Source organism: Heloderma suspectum, chromosome 1 (genome assembly GCF_057233095.1).
Source record: "Heloderma suspectum isolate Gila_16-S chromosome 1, 16-S_ref, whole genome shotgun sequence".
In the NCBI taxonomy this organism is placed as follows: Eukaryota; Metazoa; Chordata; class Lepidosauria; order Squamata; family Helodermatidae; genus Heloderma; species Heloderma suspectum.
In genome coordinates this window covers 3,769,908-3,784,479 of record NC_139458.1, presented here as the reverse complement: position 1 = coordinate 3,784,479, position 14,572 = coordinate 3,769,908, and positions in this window count along the sequence as shown.

The following is a 14,572-nucleotide window of genomic DNA, read 5'->3' as shown; positions in this document are numbered from 1 at the left end:
TGCGTTTGTTCATTGCGCAAGGTGATTGGTTGGGAGGGGGCTGTGTTTGTTTGGCTAGATCTGGGGTATGTGCATGCACTCATTGCAGCTTCTTCTTACATCCCTTCCTTCTCCATTCAACTCTGTCTTTTCTAGATTTTTAAAAACAAACATTTACTAGTTTGTGTCTTCGTTCCCCCCACCCCCACCCTCCGTTCCATTGTTCATTCCATGAGGTAGTCAGTTGGGAAGAGGGCTGTGTTTGTTTTTTAAGGTTGCCTTGATCTGTGGGATGTGGCCATGCACTCCCTGAAGCTTCTTATGCCTTCCTCCTAGTTCTTCTCCATTCAACTCAGTCTTTTCTAGATTTTTAAAAACAAACATTCACTTCTTGGCTTGTTCCTTCGCTCCGCCCGCCCCGCACTCTTTTTAATTATTATTCAACCATTTAGTTTTGTCTTTCTTTCTAAATTCTAAAATAAAGAAATATTACTATAGCAGCTTACCTGTGCCTTGCCTCATTGTTTGGCTCTCCCCCCACCACCACCCCCGTTCTGAAGTGAATTGTCTGTTTCTTTTCCGATTTGATCCGCCAAAAACATAAATTAAAGAAAGGGGGTTTTTTTCTATTCTTTGCTTGCTCTTAGCTCTTATCCCCACCACCACCCTCCTGTATTTCTTGAACTTTATATGTTTTCCTTTAAAATATTAAATAATAAATAATAAACAAACCCCTTTTCTTTGCTTATAGGTAGTCCTGTATTTGCTTTTCTTTTGCTCTTGTATGTCTGTGTCTCTGTGTGTGCATGCTTACGTTGTGGTCAAGCAAAACAATACATCCACATTGCATTACAGCGGGCAAAGCACTGTCCTGTTTCAAGAATAAATTTGCCCTTGTGGGCTAGGCATTGTCCTGTAGGGATGTTGGAGAATTCTGCCACGGACTCCAGTGAGTCTAAAGAATCCAGCCCCCCGGAGTCCATGGCGGAACGGCTTCCCCCCCTGCCACCCCCTGAAATCCCCCCCGGAACGGACCTACCTGGTGGCAGATGCGGTGGCGGCAGCAGCTCCGGCTCATCTTCCAGACGCTGCATGCCTGCATTAGGCCATGATAGGCTACGTAAATAGTTACGTAGCCTATCACAACAAAGAGCGGGGGCACAAATGGTGGCCACTATGCCATTTGTGCCCCTGCTCTTTGCCATAATAGGCTATGTAAGTATTTACATAGCCTATCATGGCAAAAGGTAGGGACGCAAATGGCGTAGCGACCGCCATTTGTGTCCCTGCCTTTTGCTGGGATGCAAATACTTACATAAATACTTACATAGCCTATCACGGCTTAATGCAAGGATGCAAATGGCGCATGGCAGCTGCTACGACGGCTGCCATTTGCAGCCGCAGCAGCCCAGCAGCGGCCGGAAGTCCGGCTACGGCCAGCCCCGGCTGGCAGCTCTGCAGCCTTGCAGTGGAGTGGAGCCAGCTGGGAGGATTCCGGGGGGAGGGACAGATCACCTCCCCCCCACCGCCGAAGCCCCAGACTGGAACCAGGTAAGGGATTCGTACATCCCTATTGTCCTGCTTCAAGAGCAATATGACAATGGAACCCATTACCTAGGGAGGTGGAGGCATTCAAGACAAGGCTGGACAGTCATCTGTAAGGGATGCTTTGACTTGGATTCCTATACTGAGCAGGGGGTTGGACTTGATGGTCTTATAGGCCCCTCCAACCCTACTATTCTATGATTCTAAGAAGAATTTGCCCTGGTGGACAAATATATTTATATAGAGATAAGTATTCCCAAGATCAAAGTACGATCTTTTTAACTGGAGCAACTATAATATACGCGATGGGAACAGATCCTTATATAAAAACTAGATCAACCAGGTCACGCGCCATGTCTGGGTGAAATAGCTGGGCATGGAGGCATTGATAACTGTCCCCCAAGATCCAGAACCATGGCTGCTTACACCAGACCCGCCCGCCCATGTAGTCATTCATTCCCCATTACCGGGCCTAGGATCTGGGATTGCTTTCCCTTGCTACCTCCCTGGCACCAGCCGTGCCCTCACGGATGTTCGTTAAAGGATTTACAGTGCACTCAGTCCTACAGGGTCTTATCAGCACTGTAGTATTTAATCTCCTCTACTCCCCATGTAGTCATTACCAGGCATAGATCATTTTCCTTCACTAACCCCCTGGCACCAGACTCGCCCTCCCATGGATGTTCCTTTAAGGGAAGTGTGCTCATTCGTTCCAATTACTGTGCCTCGAAAGAGTCCCGTATGGTTTTTCATCACCACCTCCCTATCAGGAGTGGGCATTCCATTCAGCCACAAAGAACCTGACTTGGTGGGGCAGCTGGTCTCCCTCAGAGTGAACCTGCCCCTGCTGGGCACCCCACCCTCAAGCCCTCGAGCAACTGAGTGGCACACTCACTCGCCCTGCTGTTTCTTTTTATTTCTGCTGGCTAGCTTTTGTCTTTATTTAAGTCAGCCAGGGCATTACATTTTTATTACTACTACTATTACTTTATTTAAGCCTCTGCCCGCCCATCTGCCTGCCATGCCCAAAGGAACCGTAACTGAGTCCCACTGTAACACCCCTGTGTATGCATGGCTTAGTCTTTGAGACAAGCCTTGCAGGATCAACCTGGTCACCCTCCTGCCCCGTGCCCCATGTCCTGTGGCTGGGTGGAATAGGTGGGCTTGGTGGCTTTGATGCCACGGGCCTATTGCTCACGTGCACCCCGCTGGGCTCACAGGTGTCTCTCCCCGCCAGCCCTGTGCCAGCGCCCTTGCCTCAGACTCAGTCCATCAAGACAACTGCGGTGGTTCTTGTCCAGTCGATGTCCCCTCCTGGCATGGGTGGATTCCTCTTTCCAGGAAGACGGACGTTACGTCAGAGGTGTCTGATGTCTTCAGCATGAGAGTGGCACACATTCTCCGCTTTCAAGTCCCAATGAGTGATGCTCTGTTGCTCCCTTCCTCCGACCCCCTGGCATGTAAGGAGTTTTCTTTCTGCCTCTGCTTTTCATTTGCTCTTGCCGTTTGCCCCAGGGCCGTAGACCCCCAGTCACCCCTCGCCGTCCTCCCCTTTCACAAAATATGTGAAACTCTGCCACAGGGGCTGGGCTGATAGCGGCTTGGCTCGCGGGCCGGGCTTCGGCTTTGGCTTGTCTCCAGCCACCACAGCTGCTCCGTATGCCCTGGTGGCCAAGGCAGTGTTGCTTTGTTATCACCTTTCCCTTTCTTCCTTTGTTACAAAAGGAGAGAGATAAACATAATCAACAGGCGCTTTTTGAAGCAACGCCAGCGTACGCCATTGGAGCATAGCTGCACAGCTGCGGGCACCACACCTGCCCTCCCCGGGCTCCCTGCCAAAGGGCTTGAGGTGTGCTCATTCAGTCTGCAGGGACCAAAGCATGAGAACACTTATACTAGGCCCTGATGGGCACGGCATCGTAGTTGATGCGTTTGCAGCCCCAGGCCGATCTTCCGTCTAGTATATGAGGTCAGCATGTGCTGCCGTGTATTAGCTCTAGAACTACCACAGGTCCCACCTGGCAGAGTTGCTGTGTCTTCCTGCCTCTGTCAGAAGACCCCTGAGAGCCTGAGGTCATCAGAGATTGCCGCCAGCAAAACTGAAACTGGGTAAGGATGTGCACTTGCTACACTCTCCATTCCTTCAGCTCCCTTGCATCATTTTTTTTTTTATTGTTTGAAATTTGGCAGGCGTGGTGTGGCTAAAACAAAACAAAACATTAAAATTTACAATATCAAATATTCATTGTGTGTGTGCTAGAAAAAAAGCACATTACTAAAAAAAAATAAAAATCAAGACCTCTGCCAGCCTCCCTGCCAGGTAATGTGTGTATTTAGCCAACGAGAGGCTGAGCCTGTGATTCTTCTGAATAAGGGTTGTTTTGCACTTCAAAGAAACCTGCAGCAGAGATTAGAGATAGTGACCTCCGCTTCAACACACTATCCCTTCTGAGTATGGTCTGAGTTTCTGGAAACAGCACATTTCACCTGCGCCTAGCACAAAACCTAGTGGGCCAAACTGCCTGAACTTTGGCAGGTGGAGCCCCCTCCAGGGGGGGCTCAGAGTTCTCCAAATTTCACATATGTATCATAAAAAGTAAAAAGTTATGTCCGTTTGTGTTTTCCCATGCAAGCCAATGGGGAAATGCCCCAAACGAGTGATCCGGACATCCAAATCTCACTTCGGATCCAGATCCGAGTCAAAGCGGAGGGGGTCCAAATAGGTCCGATACAGAGTGGGGCTGCTTTGGAAGATCTGAAGAGGCATCTGAAGCAGAGTGGGGGGTCTGTACATGGCCCTAGTTTGAAGCACTCACAACAGGGGCAGGCAACCTCAGGCTCGGGGGCCACACCTCCTTCCCCTGGCCACAGCCCTCCCCCCAACCACTGATGGGTGGGTTCCCAGCTTTTGTGCAGTTTTCCTGCCATTCTGAAATGTTTAAATGCATCTCCCAAGTCTTAGTTACAGGCAGCAGCAGCCTTGAGGTGAACTATGCTGGTATTTCTGGCCCTGTCACCTTTTGCATTGGCCCTCCCCACCATTGGAATGCAGCCCATGAACGTTTCTCCAAAATGGAATTTGGCCCTGAGGCTGAAAGAGGTTCTGTAACCCTAACTTACAAAAATGAAATGTCTACGTTTGGGGGACAGATGCGCAAAGTGAGAAGGGGTCCCTTGGGCACAATAGTCCTTGCAAGGAAACACCCCTCCTACAGACTGGCAGATCAATGGAGGGCCAGATCTCATGTACGTGTCCAACACTAAACAAGCACAACATCCGTTGGTGACTTGCATTTGTGAACAAGCCATCACAGAGCAACCCCAAAGGTAGGACTTTCACCTCAAACACACATGTTTTTCAAAGGGAATCCATTCACACATTCAGCTGCAAGTGATCAAGCATTGAGTAACCAAGTGAAATACCTGCATGTGTGAATGAGCCTGAAGACTCACAGGATCCCAAATTTGCTCCAAATCCTGTTGAAGCTTGGAAACCCCTCAGGGGCACCAGTTAGCCAGTGTGAGGATATTTCTGTTCCCTACCCACCCACATCACTCCCATGTTTCAGACCATGTAAGTTTATTCCTCAGGTGTGTTTATCTCTCTGGTTAGTATGAGGTTTTTAAAAAGTAACTATCTGGACAGGTGACATTTCCCATTCCTGCTGCTTTGCTGGAGCGCCAAGCTTTCAGGAGAGGTTGTTTGTTCTGCAGAGAAGGGAAGCATACACAATCTGAGCCATTTGACTTGGCATTGGCAACATCAGCTCTCAACTCCCACCTCCCTGAGCTGCAGAAACCACCAAAGTCAACATTTGTAAACCATGGGAAGCGACAGGCTGTGCAGAGGCAGCTAGAGCCTGGAAACGCCTTTGCAGGCAAGCTGAGAGAAGAGGGGCTGGAGGAGAATGTCTTGCCTCTGTAGCATCATCAAGCAAGGCTAGAACTGCCATCTGAACAAGGTGACCTGGGACCTATTAAAATATTCATTTGCTAAAAACTGCACAAGGAAGAAACAAAAGGGACAAATGCATTTCGAAGGAGGGAACCGGGCCAGCCAGAAGTGACTAGGAAGGCCTCTGGCTCTCTGCACTTGTACAACAGAGGACATTTCACTGATGCCAGAAATGATGACCAAATTTGCTGGGCCAGTCAGAATGCATCAGGCCTCCTCCTGCAAAGAGGAGCAACAGTTATCATAGTTCTAGAAATCCTTGAAGAATATATTTTTTGGAATTAAACGCATTGGAAATTTAGGGGTTACCATTAATATTTCAGGGGGGAGGAGGATATTTGTTTATTTACGTATTTGTATTCTACCTTTTGTATCCGACAAACATCCATTAAAACAACACCCCATCAGGAAAACACTTAAAGCACCAAACCCAAATCAGCAGATGTTAAAACAGCCTTCCCCAATGTGGTGCCTCATCCAGATGCCTTGGACTACAGTTCCCATCAGTCCCAGCCAGCACAGCCAATGGGCAGGGATAATGGGAGTTGTCAGAGGGCAACAGGTTGGGGAAGGCCGTGTTACAATCACAGAAGGGGGAGGAAACAAAACCAAACGCACGCTGAACAGAAAGGGTTTGAGAGCATGTGGAAACACCCATGAAGTGGGGGCCGGTCAGGCCTCCTGGGGCAGTGCGCACCCAGCTGGGGGGTGGGTGTCCTGGCTGGAGTCGGGCCCGTGGGAAGCAGCCAGTCAATTGCGCTCGAGCAGACTCTGGTAGCTCCAATGTCAGTGGGGCGGTGAATCTGCTCTGGGCTTCAGTCAGAACCAATTGTAAGCCCCTCAGAGAACTTTCCATTGCAGGGCAGCTGCAAATGCATGACGGAATAGCTAGAGATGCTTGGGGTTGGCCCCGGGGCCTTCTGCATGCCACACATTTTCTCTGCCACCAAGCTACAGACCCTCCCAACGGTATCCAAGAGAGGGCCTTTGGATCTTGCCAGGTCATGCTTTCTCTGTCCCGCCTGAAATGACACTCCTGACTTCAATCCATCCAGCAGTAATGCTTTGATATAGACTCAAAGCATGCAAAGGGTTTCTTCCTCTGCATGTGCAAGCATGATGCACAGCAGACACACAGCAACCAAAAGCATCCCTGTAGCACCTGGTCACAACAGCACACACAACACAAACCTTATGGATACCCAGCTCCTTCCAGCAGCCTTGCATATATTGTAATCATTTCCTTCATTATTTGAGCATTTGCTGGCAGTGTTCTCCGCTGGGGGCTGGGAGGGAATGGTGCCTGATAAAAACTGCAAAAGATGCATACGACAGCAAAAATAAATATAAGAAAAATCAATCAAAACTACAGTCAGAAGAGCCAGTGGGGAGAAAATACCAAAACCACATTAAAACCAAATACAGCAAATTTTAATCAAAGAGGCTGAAAGCTAAGGACCTGCTTTAATTCAAGTCTGAAAAAGAAGAAAGGGGGGCTTTCCTTATTTAATGCCATGCTATGAAACATTTTACTTACTATGGGATAAAGGCTGCTAAACTGAGGTGTTGGTAAGATACAATTTATTTATTCAACCGCTTAATTAAGGGATTAATCTGGTAAAAGGCAGAAGATGGATCAACTAAAAATATTTTAATCCATGGATGCCACTAAGTGGTTCAACCTGTTCTGGAGGGGGTTGCACTCCCCCTAAAGGATCACGTTTGTAGTTTGGGGGTGCTCTTGGACTCAGAACTGTCACTTGAGGCACAGGTGAACTCAGTGGCACGGAGCACTTTTTATCAGCTTAGGCTGGTATACCAACTATGCCCTTATCTGGACAGAGAGAGCCTAGCTAGTTATCCATGCTCTGAGAACTTCTCATCTGGATTACTGCAATGCGTTATACATGGGGCTGCCTTTGAAAACGGTCCAGAAACTTCAGCTGGTCCAATCTAGGGCAGCAAGACTGTTAACAGGGACTGGCCAGTGAGCTCATATTGTTCTTCTTGTTCTGTCATTAAGTCGTGTCTGACTCTTCGTGACCCCACGGACCAGAGCACACCAGGCCTTCCTGTCCTGCGCTCTCCCCTGAAGCGTGCTCAAGTCCATATTCATTGCATCGGTGATGCTATCTAGCTATCTCATCCTCTGCCGTCCCCTTCGCCTTTTGCCTTCAATCTTGCCCAGCAGGGTCTTTTCCAGGGAGTTTTCTCTTCGCATTAGGTGGCCAAAATATTTGAGCTTCAGCTTCAGTACCTGTCCTTCCAATGAGCAGTCAGGGTTGATTTCCTTTAGGATTGACTGATTTGACCTCCTTGCAGTCCAGGGGACTCGTAAGAGTCTTCTCTAGCACCACAGTTTGAAAGCATCAATTCTTTGGCGCTCAGCCTTCCTTATAGTCCAGCTCTCACAGCCATACATTGCTACTGGGAAAACCATAGCTTTAATTATATGAATCTTTTTTGGCAAGGTGATGTCTCTGCTTCTTACTATGCTGTCTAGGTGTGCCATAGCTTTCCTGCCAAGGAGCAAGCGTCTTTTAATTTCATGGCTACAGTCACCATCTGTGGTGATCTTGTAGCCCAAGAAAATAAAATCTGTCACAGCTTCCATTTCTTTCCCTTCCATATGCCAGGAAGTGATGGGGCCAGATGCCATGATCTTCGTTTTTTTAATGTTAAGTTTCAAACCAGCTTTTGCACTCTCCACTTTCACCCTCAACAAGAGGCTCTTTAGATACTTTTCGCTTTCTGCCATTAGGGTGGTATCATCTGCTTATCTGAGGTTGTTGATAATTCTCCCGGCAATCTTAATTCCGACCTGTGATTCATCCAACCCGGCAGTTCTCATGATGTACTCTGCATATAAATTAAATAAGGAGGGCGACAATATTCAGCCCTGTCGTACTCCTTTCCCAATTTTGAACCAATCAGTTGTTCCATGTCTGGTTCTTACTGTTGCTTCTTGATCCTCGTACAGGTTTCTCAGGAGACAGGTAAGGTGGTCTGGTACTCCCATCTCTTTAAGAATTTGCCACAGTTTGTTGTGATCCACACAATCAAAGGCTTTAGCGTAGTCAATGAAGCAGAAATAGACACTTTTCTGGAATTCTCTTGCTTTCTCCATGATTCAGAGAATGTTGGTGATTTGATCTCTAGTTCCTCTGCCTCTTCGAAACCCCGCTTGTACTTCTGGTAGTTCTCGGTTCATATGCTGCTGAAGCCTAGCTTGTAGGATTTTGAGCATCACCTTGCTGGCATGTGAAATGAGTGCAATTGTACGGTAGTTTGAACACTCTTTGGCATTGCCCTTCTTTGGAACTGGAATGTAAACTGACCTTTTCCAGTATTGTCGCCACTGTTGAGTGTTCCAAATTTGTTGGCATATTGAGTGCAGCACTTTAACAGCATCATCTTTTAGGATTTTAAATAGCTCAGCTGGAATACTGTCATCTCTGCTAGCTTTGTTGTTAGTAATGCTTCCTAAGGCCCACTTGACTTCACTCTTGAGGATGTCCGGCTCAAGTTCAGTGACCACACTATCATGGCTATCAGGGACATTAAGATCTTTCCTGTATAGTTCTTCTGGGTATTCTTTCCACCTGTTCTTAATCTCATCTGCTTCTGTTAGGTCCCTGCCTTCTTTGTCCTTGATCATGCCCGTCTTTGCACAAAACGTTCCCTTGAGATCTCCGATTTTCTTGAAGAGATCTCTAGTCTTTCCCATTCTGTTGTTTTCCTCAATTTCTTTGTATTGTTCATTTAAGAAGGCTTTCTTGTCTGTCCTTGCTATTCTCTGGAAATCTGCATTCAGTTGGATATATCTTCCCCTTTCTCCCTTGCTTTTCACTTCCCTTCTTTCCTCAGCTACTTGTAAAGCCTCATCAGACAGCCACTTGGCTTTCTTGCATTTCTTTTTCTTTGGGATGGATTGAGTTGCTGCCTCCTCAACAATGTTATGGACCTCCTTCCATAGTTCCTCAGGCACTCTGTCTATCAGGTCTAATCCCTGAAATCTATTCCTCACCTCCACTGTATATTTATAAGGGATATGATTTAGGTCATACCTGAATGGTTTAGTTGTTTTCCCTACGTTCTTCAATTTAAGCTGAAATTTTGCAATAAGAAGCTCATGATCTGAGCCACAGTCAGCTCCAGATCTTGTTTGTACTGACTGTACAGAGCTTCTCCATCTTTGGCTGCAAAGGACATAATCAATCTGATTGCAATATTGACCATCTGGTGATGTCCATGTGTAGAGTCACCTCCTGTGCTGTTGGAAAAGAGTGTTTGCTATGATCAGCATGTTCTCTTGGCAAAACTCTATTAGCTTTTGTCCTGCTTCATTTTGTACACCAAGGCCATGCTTGCCTGTTATCCCAGTGATTTCTTGACTTCCTTCTTTAGCATTCCAATCCCCTATGATGAAGAGGACATCTTTTTTTGGTGGTAGTTGTAGAAGGTGTTGTAGGTCTTCATAGAACTGATCAACCTCAGCTTCTTCGGCCTCAGTGGTTGGGGCATAGTCTTGAATTACTGTGACCTTGAATAGTTTGCCTTGGATTCATACTGAGATCATTCCACCGTTTTTGAGATTGAACTCCAGTACTGCTTTTCCCACCCTTTTGTTGACTATGAGTGCTACTCCATTTCTTCTAAGGGATTCTTGCCACAGTAGTAGATATAATTGTCACCTGAATTAAATTCGCCCATGCTTGTCTATTTTAGTTCATTGATTCCCAAGATGTCTTGCCATCTCCTGTTTGACCACCTCCAGCTTGCCTTGCTTCATTGATTTTACATTCCAGGTTCCTAAACAATATTGCTCTTTACAGCATCGGACTTTCTTTTCACCACCAGACACATCCACAGCTGAGTGTCCTTTCGGCTTTGGCCCAGCCGCTTCACTCTTTCTGGCGCTACTTGGAAATTCCCTCTGCTCTTCCCCAGTAGTATATTGGACACCTTCCAACCTGAGGGGCTCATCTTCTGGCATCATATCTTTTAGCCTTGTGATAGGTTCCATGGGGTTTTCTTGGCAAGAATACTGGAGATATAAACAATATATCTTGTTTATATAAACAAGAATACATGTTTAGCCTTGAGAAGAGAAGCCTGAGGGGAGATAGGATAGCGCTCTTCAAGTACTTGAAAGGTTGTCACAGAGAAGAAGGCCAGCATCTCTTCTCCATCATCCCAGAGTGCAGGACACAGAATCATGGGCTCAAGTGACAGGAAGCCAGATTCCGGCTGAACATCAGGAGAAAATTCCTGACTGTTAGAGCAACACGACAATGGAACCAATTACCTAGGGAGGTGGGGGGCTCTCCCACCCTGGAGGCATTCAAGACGAGGCTGGACAGCCATCTGTCAGGGATGTTCTGACCTGGATTCCTGCAGTGAGCAGGGGGTTAGACTCGATGGTCTTGTAGGCCCCTTCCAACCCTCCTGTTATACGACTGTATGAAATCTAGGCTTGGACTGTGTGCAGAAACTGGAAGGACAGCATGAATATAACCCTGAAGCTGAATCAGACCAAGGTGGGTCCATCTCACTGAGCATTCTGCTCCCACAGTGGCCAACCAGATGCCCCAAAGGGAAACCCCCAGGTAGCACCTGAGTGCAATAGCACCCTCCCAGTTGTGCTCCCCAGAAACTGGTGCACACAGGCCAATGGCCTCTGGTCCTGGAAATATGCAGCCATCATGACTAGTAGCAAGTCAGGATGAGGAAGCTGGAGCCTGAAGGAGAGAATGAAGATGGGCCAGTGCCCATTACTTCTACCAGGCCTGACCAACTATGGGGCTCATACTGCCTGCCAAGCACAGGGGCTGGCGTTGCATGCCTCTCTTCCCTCCTGCGTTTGAAGGGGCCTCTAAAGCATGAGCTCACACTCAGTCCCTCTTGCAAGCTGTCCCAGTCCTGAGCCAGGAAGAGGTCCCTGCTCAAGCAGTCCATCTTCAGGGCCCTTCTGCCTGTGCACCTCCATGCCCCTCCCCAAACCCAAGCAGACCAAGGCAGGCAAATGCGGGAGAGTCATGGTCCCTCCTGCCCTGCCTGGCAGGCTCCAAGCAAACTTGATGCTGAGCCCCACCGATCTTCCTTAACTGCGCCAAGAAAAGGCTCAATGAAGGCCGTCCCTCCGCTTTACCTAAATTATACCAATTGCTATAATTAGCAAGTACTGTGAGAGCTTTGTTGTTTATTTACCCAACAAACCAATCACTTGGGAGTTGGCACAGGCATATCCTTGGAGGAAGAAGGCCTGCATTTTATAAAGCATGGTGTTTTCTAATCTCGGAGTAAAATGGGGAGGAACTATTTCCATGAGCTTAACCTCTGTGGGCATGTGCTGGGCTCTGTGTACTCAGCTGTTCTTTGTTTGTGTTTTCTTAATGGAAAGAGCCATTAAAATCCATTCTCTTTCCAAGCCATCCAAATTCTGCAACAAGAGAAGGTGAACATGGAACACATGTGCATATTTTTCTCATTTTGCAATTCATTACACAGTTTTACACTTTTGCAAACTGTATTCCAGTTGTGCTTAGGGATGCATGGTTTCTGTTAAATTCATTCCATCTGCATTTCACAGTTTGTCATGTATCTGTCATTCAGTCATCTGCTCCTTGATGGATTCTGGGTTGTTGTTTTTAAGGGATCGACGAGAATTTCATTCCTATTTGCAAATGTGCATTTGCAGCAATGCACATGTGTGCAAGTATGCATTAGCACAAATGTGCAAATGCACTAATTCCCCTGCCCCCAGAAGAAAGTTAAGAGAAGATCCACAAGTCCACGGTATCCGTGCAACTCAGAAAAAGCTGGTCCACTGAGGAATCCACAGGTTAGATTCATAGCAATACAAACTCTTTGAGTCTGTTGCAGATTTCTCCAACATCTCTAGTTGTGCTACACATGGGCAGGGGAACACAAGTATGTGGACACTCCAGCTCTGCCCTAGATCAGGGGTACCTAAGAGCCCTGCTGGATCATCCCAAAGGCCTATCAAGTCCAACATTCTGTCCTCACAGTGACCAACCAGATGCCCCAGTCAGAAGGCCACAAGAAGGATATGAGTGCAATGGCACCCTTCTCACTCAGGTTCCTCAGCCTACTGCCTTTGATACTGGAGGTAACAAAGGTACAGCTTTGTTCATCTAGTTCTCTATCCCTGTTCACATGACACATCCATGGATAAGAGTGAGTGAAACATGGATGTGGGATTGCCCCTGCTGCCCAGTCTCCCTACCCACCCCAACCTCAATGCATTCCTCAGAAGCCACGGACAGAGGGACCTTGGCTGCGTTAAGGCCTCACGATAAATACATGAGGGTTGATGATGCAGCCAGCAGGCACGACCCTTGTCCCCTTCCTCCATGCAGTTGTATCCACAAATATATTCAATGAAAGGCACATGGCTGGTAGCATCTCAGGCATTGCACACATACTTTCAAGCATATATTTGCCCCCATAATGACTAGGAACTTGTTGTTTTAAAATGAAAGTTCACCATATAGCACAGCTGAGGAAAAGGACATCTCTCCCCAGTTGCTGCCAGTGCCCTTTGCTTCCCTCCTCCCCTGTTTCTTCTCTTCCTCCATACCCCTTATATGTTGCTTCTTGTGTGTGGCCACCATATACTTTGCAATGGATCAGTGTTTCTGTGAATGTTTGAGGCCTACAGAGGCAAAGGGGGGAAAGGTCAGGCCTATAGGCCTGGAGTATTCGTTGGGAGGGGGTATCCCTGAGAGGAGTAGTTTCATTTCCCCAGTTAAGTTTTAGTTTCATTTCCCCAGTTAAGTTTCATTTCTTCAGGCTTGAAACAGTACTTTTGGTTTTGAGGGAGGAGTGTATATAAAGACAGTCAGAGAGCCAGTAAGAGCAGAGTTGGGGAGACCTGAGCCTGAAGTGGGAGCAGGAAGAAGCAGCCTGGAAAAGTCTAAATGCAGCTAGGGTAGAGGAACTTGCATTCTGCAACTTTTATTTTCTCTTAAAGCCTTTTGTATCACTCAGCTGTATTGTGTAAGTACCTTTAGTTGTGGTTTGCATGCTTTAATTTACCAGTAAACTGTTGTGGTTAAACCCTGTGTCTAGAGTGGGGTCTCAATCACCCCATGCCTACAGCCTAAACCCCACATTACTGAAAAGGGGAAAGTAAAAGAAGGAAGGTGGGACTCTTAAGGAGGCTAGAGAGCCTTAAGGAGTGGTTCAGGGGGTCCAGGTCAATGGCAGAATCCTGACAGCCTCACACACACCAGCTTCCAGGCCATCTCAGCCATGGATTTGTTGCAACCTTGGTCCAGTTTCTACCTTCTCCTGTCCAATGTATGCAAGAGGCAAACAGTATGAGACAAGGTGGTTGCCCTATTAGCCTTTAAGGTAGCTCCCATCTCATTTAAATGCCATTTTCACATGCGCTGAGCCTGGACCATATTTTATTTATTTTAGTCAATTTATTTCTCACCTTTCCATCTGAAGGCACCCAACGAGGCTGAAGATATAAAATCTATATAAGAAGATAAGAAAAGCAATGCTGGATCAGACCAAGGGTCTAGCTAGTCCAGCATTCTGTTCACACAGTGGCCAATCAGCTGTCGACCAGGAACCCACAAGCAGGACACAAATGCAGCAGCTTCCTTCCATGTGTGTGCCCCAGCAACAGGTGTACACAGACATGCTGTCTCTGGTACTGGAGCTAGCACATGGCCATCAGGACCAGTAGCCACTGACAGCTTCCTCCTCCAGGAATTTGTCCAACCCCCTTTTAAAGCCATCCAAATTGGTGGCCATCACTATGTCTTGTGGTAGTGAATTCCATAGTTCAACTATGTGCTATGTGAAGAAGTCCTTCCTTTTATCCGTCCTGGATCTCCCACCAAATCTGGGAAACAATTTCAAAAAACAAAATTTTAAGAAACAATAACAATAAAACAAACTAAAAGCAGACACAAATGGCAGATGAAATACCATTCAAAATTAAACCAATACGTTTACGAACACCTGCCAGAACAAATCTATGCCCTGTTCAGATGTTACATGAAATGCATGTAAATCAGCATGCATGTGTTTGTTTACTTCCATGCACACTGATGC